Source organism: Sus scrofa, chromosome 11 (genome assembly GCF_054392235.1).
Source record: "Sus scrofa isolate SSC_HxYL_T2T_F1_AM1 chromosome 11, Sscrofa_HxYL_maternal_Yorkshire_Landrace_v2.0, whole genome shotgun sequence".
NCBI lineage: Eukaryota > Metazoa > Chordata > Mammalia > Artiodactyla > Suidae > Sus > Sus scrofa.
Window position 1 is genome coordinate 51,807,229 of NC_139393.1, and position 14,183 is coordinate 51,821,411.

The 14,183-nt window shown below is 42.0% G+C and overlaps 1 long non-coding RNA gene across 1 annotated transcript; it reads right to left on the bottom strand.

The window, feature by feature from the left end:
• Positions 1–6,665: 6,665 nt before the first annotated feature.
• Positions 6,666–13,302, bottom strand: LOC102164197 (uncharacterized). The gene is made up of 4 exons (XR_306232.3): positions 8,767–13,302; positions 7,703–7,826; positions 7,168–7,427; positions 6,666–7,009 (listed from the first exon to the last, which is right to left on the bottom strand). It is a non-coding gene; the product is annotated as an uncharacterized LOC102164197 (long non-coding RNA).
• Between the last annotated feature and the right edge of the window lie 881 nt (positions 13,303–14,183).

The following is a 14,183-nucleotide window of genomic DNA, read 5'->3' on the forward strand; positions in this document are numbered from 1 at the left end:
ATTTTGTTCTCTGAGCGGTTGGTGATAAAGTGTACCATAATAATATGAACAATCACCTACTAAAACTTGCAAGCACATGCCTAACACTGATTTTTCCAAAATACGTAATAATGCATACCGTGTATTCTAGAAGGTAAGACAGAACCCCAAGGGTGTGTGTGTCTCTCTTTTTTCTTTTTCTTTTTTTCCAACAGCAGTGGTCTTTGCTTCAGGTTCTCTAGCCTAAAAATGGTTTATGGGTTATTTCAACTTGGGGAAAATGAATCAGATTTAAATCTAAAAGTAAAAAAGGGAGATGGTAGCATTTACGCATTTCTGGAAGCTGGCAGCAAGATAAATCCACCATGACAAATCTCTGTGGGCAATTAAGTGGATTTTGTTATGGAAAGCACATATAAGGGATGCCTAATGAGAATGTAGGGTGCTGATTTTGAGAAATGGGGCTATTATTTATGAATCCTAGATGGCATCCAGAAGAAAAGCATGTAAGATTTAAACACTGGTTTCTCCATGGCCTGGATTTGGTTACTCAGGACAGAAAACATGGCACATATCTGATCCTTCAGATAACCACACATTTTATAGGACAGTCCATAAGTCTTTAAAGCCTCTGGGCTTTTCATTTTACTAAACAAGATCCTAGTTCGGGATTGTCAAGAGGAAAAATACATACTGTAATGGAAAGGGCTCTATCCTAGGAGTCAGAAATTTGGGGTTCAAATCCTACACCAGGGCCCAGGTTTTCTGTCTATAAAATAGTCTGATAATACCTGTCCAACCCACTTCCCAAGGTCCTAGTGAGGGTCAATGAGATAATGCATTAGAAAGAGATTTTGAATTATGAGTGCTTTAGACCTATAAATGTGAGCATTATTCATACCTGGGAAATTATAGTGTCCATTTAGAGCTTTCCTCTTCATCAAAATAACCTCATGGCCAAGCAAGCTCCTCCACCAGCCCAAGGGGACCAGCCTATCCAATTCCTTGGCAAATAAGGCCAGAGGAGTAGTTTCCAGGAGCTAATCACATTAATGCAGAAGCTTTACACTCTTCCACCAGAGTGTGTACAACTTGTGGGCCCAGATCCTGCTTTGTCCACCTCTGTATCCAAAGCATCCAGGAGAGTTAACTCACCAAATGACCAAGGATGAAAGTGAAATGAACGAGATGTCTGCTACGGGCAGAGGACTATGATAGGCATTTAGACAGATACATGAGTCTATGTTCAAACAAAGAGACAGAACCACTAGGAAATACATACAAACTAAGGGATTAGCTATAGGGCTCTGCTCAATTGTAGGAGCCAGTTAGGTGGTACATGGAGACTGCTGCTTCTATGCTGAAGCCTAAAGTCATCAGAACAAGCAGGCAGGAAGAAAAGATGACCCTGAGTGGGGGAAATAAGGACAAGAAGGAACCTTCAAAAATAATTGGGAATCAAGAGTTCCCTGGTGGCCTAGTCGATTAAGGATCCAGCATTGTCACGGCTGTGGCTTGGGTCACTGCCTTGGCATGGGTTCAGTTTCTGGCCTGGGAATTTCTGTCTGCTGCTGGTGAAGCCAAAATAAAGAAATAATTTGAATTGACAAAGACAAACGAGAACCCACATCAGTGCCTCGCCAGCTCTGAAACTCCACCATAAGTGATAAGGATGTTCCCCAGGCAAAGCCATGCTCTTCATCAGGGAAGTAAAGACACACCTTGCCTGAGAGTGAGAGAAGCTAAAGATCCAGGGGATCCAAAGGCTGCTCCACACCAACCACGTGAGCCAACAGATAAGTGATGATGTACATGAGCTGCAACAGCTTCCTGTCATGTTCAAATCTTCCAGCCCAAAAGAATACGGCTGTAGTTTCTCTTGCATCTTCCATATGTCACTCAAAATGTCTTCATGGTCCATGCCCTGTACATAAAAGGGAATTCTGGGAAAGGAGCACCAAGCATTTGCTGGTTGCCTGGCACTTTGTGTACCCATTGAAACCTGCAACTCTGTAGATTGATTCTTTTCCTTATTTCATAGATGAACTCTAAAATCCCTTCAGTAACCCCCTTGGGCCTTTGGAGGCACCCACCTCTGGACCCATAGTCTATACCTTTTCCTACGCTTCTACCTACAGACCAGCTCTAGCATTGCCAGGTGTTATCAGCCTGACTTTGCTAATTCCCCAGGGCATCCCTAATTTATAGCCTCTAGAAAGAGCTTCTTTCGGCTTCCTCATCCCCAACAGCCACGTAGACATAGAATTCATGACAGACACTCTTTCCTATTGTCCCTTCAGTATCACTTAACAAGGTCTAGGGAGGAATTAATTAAGAACCCTGGAGATCACACCCTGGAAGAGTGCAAAGAGGTGGGAAAAGCCCTCTAGCCCATATAAAGCTTTCCTCTTGGGTGTTCCTATGTGCACTCAACACCTGGGTAGAGAGGAGCCTCCATGTACCTGGATGGCCTGGCTGTGTCTACACTTGCAGAATGAGCACTTGAGATGGCATGATATCATACTATCCAGGTGACACTTGTTCCCCAGCTGGGGGCCTCCTGGAAACCAGGTCACATTCCCGAATAACATAGTTAGTCATGTTGGTTGCATTTTCTAATTCCTAGTTTCTTAAAAGTTTAACTGTTCAAACATCCATTTCTGGTAGTTCTGTCTCTCTCAGGCACACCCCCTCAGGCATCTCCTCAGGCTGGAAGCTCTTCTGGAAGTCACATCTCATTTCATCACAGAGCAATTTTAAAGTTAGAGTCTGAGAAAGAAAATGAAGAAGTCTCCTGTGCTGTGAGAGGAGAAATAACATGAATCTGTGAACTTGAGCTTCATTATTTTTTTCAGAAAATTTTTAAATTTTTTAAACATCTCTCATAGATTATAGGTACCAGTAAGAGTGTGAGGTTTTGAAGTCTCTCAAATTTTTAAATGTAAACACGAAGAAAATCAACTCAAACATAATGGGTAGTTTTTAATTTCTCTTTTTGCTATTAATTGCGTGCCTAAGCTGAGCAAAGAATAGAATCAGATCTATTTCATTTTAGCATGAGTGTGTCTTCCTTCTATCCAAGGCAGGCCTAAGGCAAATTGGAGAGTAAAAGAAGTTGACGATTTTAGGGCCCTCTAAACCGGCACCCTGCCAGAAGGCTTTCTAGAACCATAAGCCAGAAACTTTCAAATACAAAATTAATTTTTTGTGTGCCCATTCTCTCTGAGCCTGTCTATAACACCAAAAAAAAAAAAAAAAAAACCTGGATGAATACATTTGTGTACCAGGGATAACATTTCCTTTATACGGAGACCTTTGAAGTCTTACAGAGTGACAGATAGAGGGTTTTAAAATTTTTCTAGAAGGCACATGAGAGAGCTGTTTTGTTAAAGGGGGTCAAGGAAAGTCAGTCACAGCCAAAGAGGAAATTTGCATTTTTAATTAAAGAAAGATGGAAATTATACAGAAAAATATTGTGGTCGTAAAGTAAATAAAATGTGGCTCATGGCAAAATGCACTTTTATGTCATTCTCCTTTAGGTAAGACATGATTTCCATGCAGTAATATACTTTTAGGAGGGTAGAAATCACCTTTTCCATCTCCCTTCCTATTTCACATTCTTTTTTTTTTTCCCAAGGTCGTTAGAATGAAAGAATGACAGTAGACTTTCTTATCAACAGCTTGTTCCAACAGATACAATACATGGGTTGGGGATCAAAAAGAGCATGAGAAGCATTTCTGCCAACATTGTAGAAAATATTGAACATCTGCTATATCTGGGATCCTGGGAGTTGTAATTATAATTTTTTGAAATCTGTACACAAGAGTTATAAATATTAGAACTGTAGCCTGTGAAAGCCATGAAATATTTAACTTGTTTGGCAGGCTTAAGCAAAGCTCATAAACTTAATTTAAGCAAGCCAAACACTATAGTTTTACCAATTTTATATCTTTCGTGTCATTAGTTAGATAAATTAAAGCAAACTATAAAACAGCCTAGAGATTGCCAACTAGAAGTCCTGGGGTAGAACTCCCCCACCAAAAAAAGATGCATTTTGAGAATTAACTCATTTTACTGCTGGTTTTCCTTTCACCTTTCCCTGTTATCCACATTTGTCGAAGACTCTTTGGCTTGGGGGTGGGATTGCTGTTATGAAATTGCTTCAGGGTAAGTAAAGGGAAAAGCAGGCATCAGACATCTTAAGCTGTTCACAACAGCCATGATAGGAACCAAAGGCCACTGGTGATTTCTGTAAATGTAGGTTCAATCTGACAAAAACCCATATGCCACCCTGAGTGAAATCCTTTCAAACTCGAAAGCAAAGGCCTGGTAAATAGCTCTATACTGACTTGGGGTTGCTAAGAGGGAGGGGGCAGTGGGGGAGGGAGGGATTTGGAGTTTGGGGTTAGCGGATGCAAAATATTACATATAGAATGGATAAACAGCAGAGTCCTACTGCAGAGCCCAGGGAGCTCTATTCAAGATCTGGTGATGAACCACTAATATCCAGTGATACACCATAATCGAAAAGTCTATGAAAAAGAGTGTACATACATGTGTAACTGAATCACTTTGCTGTACAGCAGAAATTAATACAACATTGTAAATCAACTGTATGTCAATTTAAAAAAGGCCAGAAAGACACACACACACACAAAGAGCTCTGTGCTGCTGCAGAAGACAAGCTGAGAGACCAAGGGAGTGGGGAGAGGCCATCTTGTTAGCTCTGTGGTCCAGTTACATCGCTGATGGGCCTGTTGTTGGGAAGGAATATGTTGGTAGAACACCTTCAGCTACATCTGTCTTACACATGCTTTTGGGTTTAACACATGACAATGGTAAGCGTACCAACTTAATGCCTATTTTTTTCGGTTAAAAGTACTATACCATTATTTCCAGCGTTCCTTCCTCAACAGCCTCTCCAATGTAAGCCCCCTACCCTTATCCCAGGCCCAGAATGTCACATAAGAATATTCACACTATAGGTTCTTTTCTTTTTTTCTTTTTTATGGCGGCACACATGTCATGCAGAAGTTCCCAGGCCAGGGATTGAAATCTGAACCACAGCTATGGCAACACCAGATCCTTTAACCCACTGCACCAGGTTAGGGATCAAACCCCCCACCTCTGCAGCTACCTGAACCACCTCAGTCAGATTCCTAACCTGCCACACCACAGCAGGGACTTTATATGCTGTAGATGCTGAGCGAGGAAGAGAATTGACCATACTAAATATATATATTTCACAGCGTTTTATTTATATGATACCTTTTTTGCAATTGAACCTCAAAGCAACCCTGTGTATAACTATGTGTAAATGACCCCCACATGTTAAAATGTAGAACCCAGCAAAAAAAGTAGACATAGCCACAGAAAACCGATGGGGTGTGCCCACGACTGCACAGCTGATGGTCCTGAGCCTGGCCTGGGTCTCCTGGGGCTTGGGTCCAGCACTCAGGTCACAAGAGAGGCATCCGAGTCCCAGGACATCTACCCAGCAGGAACAAACTGAGAGTCTCCAAGTCCAGGGTCCCACTGGCGATGCTCCCGGGACTCCAGGCTTCCCTCCTCCCGGCCCTTCTCTACGCCCTGGCGCTCATCAGCCTCGGGATCTCTATTAAAACTTCCTCCTTCTCTATCCCGGTCTTGTCTCCCTCTCCTCACCCCAACAAAGGACTGAAACTGGCTGTCAGCGCCGGGGCTTGCCACAGTCACAACAGCCTTTGTCAATGAGTTAAGAATCTACAGGAACCCCCTCTCTGCTGTCTCTCCGCTCCGTACATGAGAGCAATCAAATGCATCAGCTGGAAACCCCTGGCTGCGAATGCATAAAAGAGCAAATGAATAGGAAAGTTCAAACGAGATATTTCACTGAAATATCCTGCTGATCCTGTTTTATTCTGCATTTAAGAAAATAATAGCCATGCCCAAATAGCCTCTTTCTCCCTGAAGTAGAGGCTTGCTATCACACAGACTGTCGACACAGGGGAACCAATTCAATCCAATCGGCCCCTGTCATATGTCTGGGGCCGGTCCAACAGGGCTTAGAATGTGATTTGAAAGAGCCCGCGTGAGTTGTCACAGGCCCACACAGGCAGGAACTGATACCTCGGGTTTCCTTGGATGGGAAGTGCGAGCAGTAAGGTTTTGTGAGCGTCTCCTGCGTGCAGGGCTTTGTATATAGGTTTCTTCATTCACCTTCACAGCAAGCTTATGGGAGAGATGTTAATATTAGGATCCCCCTTGTAAACAGACATGAAGTCATTTCCTTAAGATTGCAAAGCCGGTAAGTGGAAGATATAAATATTGTATGAAAATCTGCAGCAAATGGAAATTTTAGGGAGAATCTACATTCGACTTCCCCTTGAGACCTGTGGATATCTAGGCCTGCCTGGACTTGGACACAGAGCTGGGAGGGAAGGGAATAAGCTAATTAGGCTGCCCTACCCCTTCCCACATGGTTAGGACAGCTGTGGAGATGCTAAAAAAATAACCAAAGTGCTAATTCTAGCGGAGTTGTCATGCAAGGCAATGGGCCTTTATGCCCTCTGCAATGACTCTCCTCTAGTCCCCCTGCCACAAAACAGCCAGGGTCCCTTGACAGCCCAGAGAAAGTGGTCCCATCTCCTAGCAACCCAGTGGTAAGGTACATAACAAAGCAAGGCTGGAGAACCAAGAACTCTTATTTTTTCTTTTTTTTTTCTTTCTTTCTTTCTTTTTTTTTTATTGTTGTTGTTGTCTTTTTGCCATTTCTTGGGCCGCTCCCACGGCATATGGAGGTTCCCAGGCTAGGGGTCGAATCGGAGCTGTAGCTGCCAGCCTACGCCAGAGCCACAGCAACGCGGGATCCAAGCCGCGTCTGAGACCTACACCACAGCTCACGGCAACGCCGGATCCTTAACCCACTGAGCAAGGGCAGGGATCGAACCCGCAACCTCATGGTTCCTAGTCGGATTCGTTAACCACTGCGCCACAACGGGAACTCCTTATTTTTCTTATCTTCTTTTTTGGCCTTCATCATGGGTAAAGCTAAAAAAAAAAAAAAAAAAAAAAAAAAGGGGTGAGAATCAAGGCTCAGAGATTTTCAAGTGTGGAAGTGAAAAGATATAAGTGCCATATGCTATTTTATTTTCTTTTACCAAAAATAAGAAATCTTGGAAATTCCAACCGCTTAGCAAGGTGCTCACCTCAGTTCCCACTTGAAGTTGAAATCTGCAGGTCTGCACCCCTGGTACCCATGGCAGGGCATTACCTCTGGTTACACAAACATGTTCAAGGTTCTGAGGGTTGGGCCCATTGGGTGAGTGCCAGGAGAAAGTAGAGCAGGCGTTTGGGGTAAGACTTGCAGCCTGTGAGCCTCGGGCTCCTGGGGGCTGACACCTCACCACTTTCATCCTCTGGCTGCACACTGGCAGTTTTGCAGACTCAGAACTTTTCCAGGACGATTCTGTGAAAGGGAAAACTGTTACACTTCCAAGACCAAGCAGGGACAGAGACAGCTCCACCAGGATTTCTGATCAAGCCACCACGTCTGGTGGGAACCACATTTTCCACTAAGATTGCTGAGCTTGTTTACATGTGTTTCATTCTGAGCTGCAGTAAGCTGTTCACAAGAGACAGAAATCCTGGTAAATCAATCCTTAAAGCCTGTTGACATTTGTCCACTTGGCAGATCATAAAAGCCCCTTGAAAATCACAGGAGTCAATGTGTAAACCGCTTACCAAATTATATGATGTAAACGCCAAGAGAAGGCGTTCTGCAGGATAAGATCACTGAATCATGACTGCCTTCCGAACATAACTTTATTTTGGTCTTGGGTTACATGTGTGGTGTTGCCAAGATCAACTGAAAGAGACAAAGACACATGAATTCTGCCCCAAAGCTGACTTTTAAGTTCTCTGTCTTCAAAAAGACTGGAGGTTCTTTATGAGATGAACAAAAGCTTTCTCTAAATATCAGTGAAAATTTAACTAATTTAGGTTTCAGGGAACTAGTGCCAGAAATGATCTCGGAGTTTTGAAAGAGAAAAAAAAAAAAAAAAAAGAACTAGAGAAAACCTCATGGAATGAATGCCCAGATAATATACACGCTGAAATGGCTGATGGCCATCAGACTGTAAAGCGCTGAGAGTTCAAGATCACTGCCACCACTTTCCCAAGAATATCTCCAGAGAGAGTCCTCAGAAGCCTTGAAGAGGAATGTCACAGAAGCATTATGCATGAAGCAGCGTCTTTATAACAGTGCAGGTGACTCTCTACCAGAGCTATGAGGCTTATCCTCAGCTCTTTGATAAATTGGGTCCAAAGTCTAAAACTATCTTTATATATCAAGGTAATCTCTATGGATTCCATTTTCAATCTTTTGCCGCAGTTGCCTAACAATTCATTGCATATATTCAAGTCTTCTGTAGAGACTGGGTATTCATTTCATCATCTCTCTCCACTGCTTAACACATTGTGCTAGATAATCTGCTTGAGTGAGAACTGAAACATAAAGATGAGAGAGAGAGAGAAAGAAAGAGTGGGAGTGGGAAAAAACAGAAATGGATGCTCCCCTGTAAACCCAGGTCAGGAATTCTCTTAATATTCACAAATGTCTCACATTAACAGTAAACTACCGGTAAGGAGTCACTCCCAGGACTCCGAGGTGACCAGAAGCCCTTCCTGCATGGAGACTTTAACGGACAGAAGGGTTGTGACTTCCCGTGAGAGGACGCTGGGCGGGGTTTCTAGCATTATCCAGGGATTCCCTTTCTTTACCAGGGTGATTGCTATAAGTGCCCTACCTGGCTTCCAGGAAAGGTTTGCTAAGGTTTTGTCAGATCTTCTACAACAGGCACATATGACACCACCACAGAGTCTTCCATTGATGGGGGCTTCACAGGGGTCCTGGTTCAACATCCGGCTGAGAGCACACGTATCCTTTCCTAGACTTTCACCCGGGTCTCACCCAGCTGCACAGACACAGACAAGGAATATATTGCTCCCAAGGCAGCTCTGTTTCATCTCTGGACAGCTCTGACTCTCCGAAACCAATTTTTCCCAGGAAAAAAAAAAGTATATTATCTACCCACTGGCCTTAGTTCTATTCCCTCCAGATCCTGGAGAACAAATGCAATTCCTCTCCGTGAAATACAAAGCAGGAGTCAGAGCTCCAGAACCAGCCATCATGTATGACTCTGGTAGCCTTTTCCTCCTCACTCTTCAGTTTAGAAGACACAGTGTCTAGGCTACATGCATCTCCCTCTGCCTGTGCCCCTTGGCTTGGGGACTCTGTGACATGTCCTGTACCATATCCCTGGGGCCCTTTCCAGAGGACAACTCTTGACAGGTATCTAACATGTCAACTGTGCTACCTCTACCGATAGAAGAGGTTTTCAATGTCATCCAGATGCTGCCTTCCACTTTCCCTCTCTTCATGCCACCTGCATTTGGTGGGTGACTATGTGCCAGTCCCATGTTATGTGTTAAGTGTGGGGACATTTAATGGTGATCAAGACACAACCCCTCTCCTCAAGGAGCCAATTATCTAAAGCAAAATCTAGATGAGTGAACAGGTAGGTCTGATATATCATGGTTAGGACCACAAAAGCTCAGGGGAAGGGCTCCCACCAAGTCATAGGCAGTCCTAGAGGATCTGATGTCTGAGAGAAGCAAGCCGCGGACAAGTAAAGGGGGTGACAACAGGATCCCTCCCCAGCAAAGGGAATCACTTTTATCAAAGCCTAGGGAGACAGCATGATGTATTCCTGGAACTGCACAGGACACAGGGCAGATGGGAACAGCATGTATCACTATTGTATGACTACATCTGCTCCTACAAGACATTTATATGGTATTGCTGTCTTCACAAAAGACTTTATGCATTCAATTGTGTGCTTGTCTTAAGCTATCCTTGAGTGGTAAGGATTAAAATAAAATTCGCTCACTTATTGAGAGATTTATGCACTGAGATTTCCCCCCTCTCCAAAAAAAAGATAAAGTGTTGTTCTTGGCTTTGCGGAGCTCACCGTCTGGAGGAAGCCATATTTTAACTTGCCTGTTGTCCAAAGCAACATCAACAAACAGTAACACTGGTTATTCAGTTTCATGAAAAGTTTCTAAATTGTTGTGAGTACTTGGGCTGAGTAGATAGTCTTCTGAGACAGAAACCCAAAATAGAAGTCACCTACTCCACAATGTTCTCTCTCCTATGACTCAAAAATAGTAATAGTAATCAAAAATAGTCATTCCTATTCTTGAATGCTAATTGAACATCAGAATGTATTTTGGTCAGCAACTACCTCAGTAACTGTTCTTCTACTGACCCTTGACATTCTCTACGGAGCTAAAAAGTTAAAGAGCTGAATCGAGGTGAAAGGGAGATGGACACGTGCAGGGTGTGGACACAGCAAAGAATGTGCTGGAAGAAGAAACTCCCTGAGAGAAAGTTCCGAAAAGAAAGGAAACCATCACTGGCAGTTAATTGTTTACCAAAAAGGAAAGACCAGGGAACTAAAGCAAGGAGGCAAATTTGATTAAAGAAAAATGTTCTGGATTCTACTTAAAAATCTCCCCTTACTCTGATTCAAGGAATGTTTTCTTGAAATCTTATTTCAGACCAAGGTTTCTCAACTTTGGCACCATTAACATTTTGGATTGAGTAATTCTCTGTTGTGGGGGGCTGTCCTGTGTGTGATGGGACATCAAACAGCACCCCTGACCTCTACCCCCTCATGCCACTAAGACCCCAAACACACAGAAGTTGTGACAAACAAAAAATGTCTCCAAACACTGCCTAATGTCCCATGGGAAGCAAAACTGACCTGTTTCAAGAACTATTGATTCAACTAACAGGGACAGGTTGGCAGGGCATAGTCAAAAGAATATAGTGAGACAATGGAAGGAATCTTTATGGTAAGAATTATTGCAGCCCCACTATTGCAGATTATAAGTGTTCTCTAAAATTCTTGACCTGAATCATCTTTAGGATCTGACACACAGGCACATATACAAACACAAGCAAAGATACACACAAATGAAGTAGATTTTCCCTAACCATCTTTGTATTGTGTTACTACTAAGAAATAAGTCATGTGCTCTGTAATATAAAAATTAAATGGATTTCCAAATCAGCTTCCTGGGGTTTCAGAATAATTTCATGTTACCATATCAGTGTTGGGAAAAAAAATGTATCTCATCAAAACTATTCCAGAAGCACCTCATTTTGATAGGAAAGTACTTTGTGATGATTACCTAATAGGCAGCATTTGTTGAAATGCTTTTAATAGACCTTTTTTATCACATGCAAAAGAATTTCAATGCTAGTTCAGTCTCCTGTTTCATTCTGTCATGAATCAATTTGTAGAGACATTTAGAAGTCAATAATCCACTGCAGCTTTGATGACAGGTGATTAATTTCTACATTTTAGAGACATAATAAGATTTAGCAATAAAAAGGCCTTGAAGTAACCTACCAAACAGCTTTAATCTCAGCCTTGGGACTGTTGCTAAATATGAATGCTTGTGCACAAATATGAATGATTTAAGTTAGTAGGTTTTATTGCAGACTCCTTGTGTTTTCATATTAATCTTGCTTTACAATCAGGCTATCTATACAATCAATTTATGTTGGATATTTTTTCCAACACAATGCTTGGGGGGAGGAAGGGGCTAACAAATTATTTACACACAAAGGGTTTGTTCTACAAAAGAAGTCATTTTACATGCTCATGGCTGAGGGGATGACTGATTTTATTGGTGTGCTACAGAAAGAGAGAAAAGAAGTGGAAGTGGCCTTCAAAAGATTTAGACAGGGGATAGGTTCAGGAAATGGATGGTGACAAGTGCCGAATGATAATACCTAACACTTTCTTCCCCCAAATCTGCTGCTCTGCTGTTCATAATGCCTTTCTTTTCATCTTTTTTCAATTCTTAAAATGCACAGAAGCCTCAGAATAGTTTCTAATCCTTATCAAAAGATTTCTATAAATGCAAGTGCTAATAAAAAGAGTGACGTAATCTCACCTAAAAAGAAGAGTTTGGGTTCAACCACTGAGGGATGGTAAAGACCCAAATGTGGACATTGTTTAGAGGAAAAATAAATAAATAAAAATAAATAAATACATACATACATACATTAACAAAGATGGTTACATTGGGTGTTCTACATATTTTATCATGTCTGACCAATAAATGGTATGTTCTTAGAAAGCAGTAAATATTCCTAAATCAGATGTTCCAAGTTTGGTCAAGTTGTGCCAAGCTTGTTACATCTTGGTAGCTGGAAGTTTCTCTTTGTTCTGACATGTTTTTGATGTAAGTGGAGGATCATTGCTGCAAGTCTTTATGAAGGAATGTTTTCTTTTTTCTTGTGGAGGGAAATGACTAAAGAATAGGTTGCTGCTTGACACAAGTACCAAAAAAGAGAGAGAGAAGATAGCATGCTTCTGGAAAAGATCTAAGAACAGGACGTGAAGACAAAAATAAAAGACTCAAGAGACCACCCCAGAAACCTAAACTCCAACTCATCTCCTATCACTGTGCACTTTCCTTCCCCCAAGCCCTGCAATCAAGACCTTGCTTCCTCATCATTATTCTTCTTGTTTTAAAAATTAGACATCTGTTATCTTTATCTTTAATTCTGTCTTCTTTTTTTATCCAAACTTTGACATGTCTTCCATTCAAGTGCATCTTAAAACAGCTCCTTCTTCTTTAGTCCCTGATTTAGGGCACCAAGCCCTTCTAACTAGGTCATCTCAGCACCCGCAAGTGGGCTTTACTGCCTCTGTCTGCATCCTGCCTGCCCTCCTCTCGGTCCCCAACACTACTGCCAGACTGACCTTCCCACAGGACTCTTTGCTCACCTGTTTGCCTTTTTTGTTCATTCACACACTGGAGGAGCAAGTCTGAGCAATTAACTCAGGCTGGGTGGTATGGTAGAGACTGTGAGCTTACAGATGAAGAAGACATGGTATCTTCGTTTAAGTAGCTCAAAACCTATCCAGAGTGACAGACACCTAAGGGACTAGTGGAGTGGTCAGTGCTGTATGTATGTATGTCTTCACAACATGCAGTAGGTATTTGGCCAAAAATTGTTATTAACACCTCCCGAGGAGAAGACATGGAAGCTGAATGAACCCTGTCAAGTCTTACCCAAAAGAGACAAGGTGTCCAGACAGAACAAAAAATAAACATACGGAGTCATCCTTTCCTTAGGATAGCCAGATAGACAAACAAACAGGATCTCCTCCTGACTTCCGGATTCTCCCATTCTTTTCCTCTCTCCTCCCATCTTCTGAAAATTTCTTGAAAGATTAGTCCATGTTTCTGCCTTCCCACTTACATCTCAGCCTACCCCTTCATTGACATTTTTTCCCCCACTTAGAAAACAAGTACCTCCTAGATGCCAAATCACATTGTCCCCTTCCATCCTCATTTTCTTGGACCTCTGTTGTCCCTTAGAACCTCTGTGCTTTCCCTCATTTTAACAGACTATTTCCTTGGCTTGGACACACATTCAGATGTTCTTGTACACCTTCTCCTGTTTCTCGGGATCCTTTGTGGGTTCTGCTTCTTTTTCTACCTTTAAAGGTTGAGTTCCAGAAAGATTTGTTTTCACGGTATGCATCTTCCTTTAGGGTGCATCACCATTCTCAAGGTTCTCACCAGCACCTTTCACCATCCCCCGTCAGTTTCCAGCCCAGACCTCCCTTCTGCAGTCAGAACCATATATCCAACTATCTGTAGAACAGTTCATAATATCATATCTAGCTACCTATAGAACTTCCGTCGTGGGACCACAACATTTTTTTTTAAGGGGAAGTAGAGCAGACACACAAAAAAAATGAAAAGCAAGCTTCCTTTACATTAATCAGATCCATTAGTCACAGAGGTGGTATATAAAACAAGGAACACATATCTAGGAGTTATACAAAATGTTCCAACTAAAATGAAGAGACATGGTATATTAGTACATGAATCTAATAGGTGATTGTGTGTGATACAAGCATAAATAATTTTAGTGATAGAGTGTATGATCAAAAATGTTTGGAGACCACTGAAGTAAAACACAGTTACTATAAAGACAAGACTGTGAGTTAAGGTTTGTGGGGGACAGTTTTTTTACTCTGAAAATGACAAAATCTTTTCTATCACTAGCGTTTTTTCCCTTTGTTCAAAAATCCAAAAATCCAAATATAAAAATCTAAATACAACTGTTTGC